This window comes from Plectrocnemia conspersa, unplaced genomic scaffold (assembly GCF_051122295.1).
Source record: "Plectrocnemia conspersa isolate PC_06_02 unplaced genomic scaffold, ASM5112229v1 ptg000013l, whole genome shotgun sequence".
In the NCBI taxonomy this organism is placed as follows: domain Eukaryota; kingdom Metazoa; phylum Arthropoda; class Insecta; order Trichoptera; family Polycentropodidae; genus Plectrocnemia; species Plectrocnemia conspersa.
In genome coordinates this window covers 10,954,263-10,958,454 of record NW_028277177.1, presented here as the reverse complement: position 1 = coordinate 10,958,454, position 4,192 = coordinate 10,954,263, and the positions used below count along the sequence as shown (strand labels likewise).

The 4,192-nt window shown below is 34.2% G+C and overlaps 1 long non-coding RNA gene across 1 annotated transcript; it reads right to left on the bottom strand.

Annotated features, from left to right (window-relative positions):
- Positions 1–2,526: 2,526 nt before the first annotated feature.
- On the bottom strand, positions 2,527–3,056 carry LOC148227266 (uncharacterized). The gene is made up of 2 exons (XR_015812045.1): positions 2,953–3,056; positions 2,527–2,912 (listed from the first exon to the last, which is right to left on the bottom strand). It is a non-coding gene; the product is annotated as an uncharacterized LOC148227266 (long non-coding RNA).
- Between the last annotated feature and the right edge of the window lie 1,136 nt (positions 3,057–4,192).

The following is a 4,192-nucleotide window of genomic DNA, read 5'->3' as shown; positions in this document are numbered from 1 at the left end:
GACGAAACTAAAAGTTTCCTTTATTTTCAAAAAAGTGACAAAATAGATATAACACGTAACGATAGAGTAGTGCAACAACTTCGAGTCGCACATCTTAATAAAGAGGAATCCCATTCTATTATATCACTATGTTCTGAATTTAATCGTGTTTTTCATTTAAAAGATGATCCATTATCCAAAACAAACACGATTTCCCACGAGATACCGATAACATCGCAAATCCCCATCTACACTAAGTCATACCGATACCCCGAGGTACATAAAAAAGAAGTTGACAAACAAATTACAGAGATGTTAGACCAAAATATTATAAAACCCTCATCTTCTCCATGGTCAGCTCCACTATGGGTAGTCCCCAAGAAAATGGATGCTTCTGGAACTAAAAAATGGCGGATCGTGATAGACTACCGCAAATTAAATAACGTAACTGTAGGTGACGCATTCCCCTTACCCAACATAAGTGAAATACTAGATCAGCTAGGACATTCAAAATACTTCACAACCCTAGATCTCGCTTCAGGATTTCACCAAATTCCAATGAATGACAAAGATTCAGATAAAACGGCATTTTCAACCCCAACGGGTCATTATCAATTTTCACGTATGCCTTTTGGATTAAAAAACGCACCAGCGACTTTTCAACGATTAATGAACAGTGTACTAACTGGATTGCAAGGCATTAAATGTTTTGTGTATCTGGATGATATCGTGATTTTCGCAAATTCTATAACTGACCATACGAACAAACTTCGCGAAATCTTTAAACGACTAGATAAACATAATTTAAAACTACAAGCAGATAAATGCGAGTTTATGCGCCATGAGGTAGCATATTTAGGACACGTCATTACTCAAAACGGCGTCAAGCCTGATCCTTCTAAAATATCTTGTATAAAGAATTATCCTAAACCGCAAAACGTTAAAGATATCAAATCATTCCTAGGATTAGTAGGATACTATCGAAAATTTATTCTCAACTTTTCTAAAGTCTCACAAAAACTAACTATCTTATTAAAAAAGGACGTATTATTTAAATGGACAAACGAACAAGAAGACGCTTTTGAGACACTTAAAAACGCATTAATTAACGAACCTATATTGCAATATCCCGACTTTACAATTCCTTTCACCCTGACAACTGACGCTTCAAATTCTGCTATAGGGGCAATCCTATCTCAAGGAACCCTAACCAAAGATCTTCCGATAGCTTATGCTTCTCGCACACTCAACAAAGCAGAAATAAATTATTCCACGACTGAAAAGGAATTACTCGCAATAGTATGGGCATGTCAACATTTTCGTCCATATCTATACGGACGAACTTTCCAAATAATTACGGATCATCGCCCATTAGTCTGGTTAATGAACTGCAAAAATCCAAGTTCACGACTTGTAAGATGGCGTCTCAAACTTGAAGAATTTGATTATACTATTTCATATAAAAAAGGAAAACAAAATTGCAATGCTGATGCATTATCACGAATAAATATAGATCCGATAGCTAACAAATTAGTATTTCTTAATAAAACAAAAGATAACCAGATACCCAACAGAGATAAAGAAATCAGTATTCCCAATGACAAAAATAAAATAATTGTACCCAAACATGATCAAATCCATGAAATCTTAAAAGAATATCATGACTCTATTATAGGAGGACATGCAGGTTATAATAGGATGCTAAATAAAATAAAGTTTAAATTTAAATGGCAAAATATGCACAAAGACATCGCAAATTATGTGAAACAATGCGAATCTTGTCAGTCAAACAAAGTATACCGTCAAAAGATTAAGCAACCCATTGAAATAACCACAACTAGCGAATGTGCATTTGAAAAAATCTCATTAGACATAGTAGGACCATTACCCCTAACCGAGGATGGCAATAAATATATCCTAACACTACAAGACGATTTGACAAAGTATACACAAGCATATCCAATACCAAATCATGAAGCCGAAACAATCGCAAGGACATTTACTAGCAATTTCATATGCCAATACGGCGTTCCAAATTCAATTCTTACCGACCAAGGTAAAGAATTTACTTCCAATATTCTAAAAGAAGTCTCAAAATTATTTAAAATACGGCAAATCCAAACTTCAGCATATCACCCAGAATCCAATGGAGCTTTAGAGAGAAGTCATAGTACCCTTAAGGACCATCTCAAGCATTATATTTCTCCAGAACAAACAGATTGGGATCTTTGGATTCCCTTCGCTATATTCAGTTATAATACTACTCCACACACTGCAACGAAGTTCACACCATTCGAATTAATCTTTGGTAATTCACCAAACTTGCCGTCAACCTTAACCAAAACTGAATTTAAATATACTTATGATTCCTTCGCCGATAATTTAAAATTAAAATTATGTAAATCGCGAGAAATGGCTAGAGAAAATTTAATTAAAGCAAAGGCAAAAACGAAAGAAAATTTTAACATTGACAAAAGGTTACGAACATTTAAAGTAGGCGATCAAGTATATCTAACCAATAACGCAACAAGATTAAATAGATCAAAAAAGTTATCACCCAATTTTAATGGACCATACGAAGTTGTAAAAGTAAACAACCCATTAAATATTACAATTAAAATAAAAAACAAAATAATTAAAGTCCATACGGATAGAGTAAAAATAGCTCATTAACGATTCAAATTCATTCAGAACCTACGAAGTTAAGGATGATATTCTCTTTTTATTACTATATATATATTTCATGTATAAATTTTAAGTAGTCCGAGTTATCAAACTTCGAGATGAACCATTCCAAGTAGTCCGAGTTATCAAACTTCGAGATGAACCATTCCAAGTAGTCCGAGTTATCAAACTTCGAGATGAAACATTCCAAGTAGTCCGAGTAATCAAACCTCGAGATGAACCATTTTAAGTAGTCCGAGTATTCAAACCTCGAGATGAACCATTCAAAAGTAGTCCGAGTATTCAAACCTCGAGACGAACCATTCAAAAGTAGTCCGTTCAATATACGTTATCAAGATATTTAAACAACTGTAGGCTAATGACAGCTGCAGTGTATATATATATGTTTTCACAATAAAATAACTTATCACACACACACAACTCATACATTCACCTACAATTCTAAATTTTGTACATTACAACAGACAAATGGATAACTCGAATTGTGGCATAGATTGACCAGTGATAATAATTGTTAACATGTATTATATTTTTCGTAAACAAAACGCCACTCGTATGTTTACTCTTAACGGGGGAGGTGTTATAAATATACAGATAATGTTATCACTTAAATATCCTTTTATATATATTATTATATTATTGTTTATGTTATCGTAGGATATTTCTCAATTTTTATGTAACTGTATAAATAGGCCCGACCCACTGGTAAAAAGGAGAATCAGAGTGGGATTTGTGAACGGAGGCCGAACGCTAGACGTTGTTTCGACTGTAATTAATTAATTCAAATATTTATTAGAGACAACAAATGAAAATAATAAAAGATTTTACATTAAGTGAATTAGAACATTATTTTTGCTCCTTTATGACATTAGTCTTAAATAAAATACCCAAAAATGTATTTCAAAGTTTAATTACATGTTCAGCTAATTAGTCTAAAAAGTTACCGAATTTTGTTTGCTAGTGTGCAGTAATTATCGCGAAACTTATTGTGCAGTGACGTCAGCCGGCCAATTAAAATCTGTATTGGAAAAAAAGGCTGGACCTCAAATATCCATACTCATTTTTGAGGTAAAAGCGAAATAAAAATAAAATATATTAAAGATACAGTCAGTTTTGGGAAAATAATATCTTTCGGTTCTACAATACAGATTTTTTACTAAATGTTACCGTATAGTCCTGTCTATTAATACAATTATCTGGTTGGCGTTTTCACTTTTATTTTTCTTGTTTGTTTTTCAATATATTTAACGAATGATCCATAATAAGCTTAATAATATTTTAAGCTTGCTTGGCAGACGCTTAGAGCTTAATGTTCACCCCCTCCCTGCCTCGCCACCCCTTGAAACGCAAGTGGACGTTCGCACGACAAAACAAATTGCAACGTCCGCATAATGGCTGCCGCTGCAGCCAGCGGTGGCCAACCGTTAATTTTGTTTTAAAACGGGGGGTGATTTACGACGACGGAAGTGGTCCGCCGAGGCTCCTCCCTCTGGCTCCTTTCTCGGCGACCGGACACAGGAAGCGAATT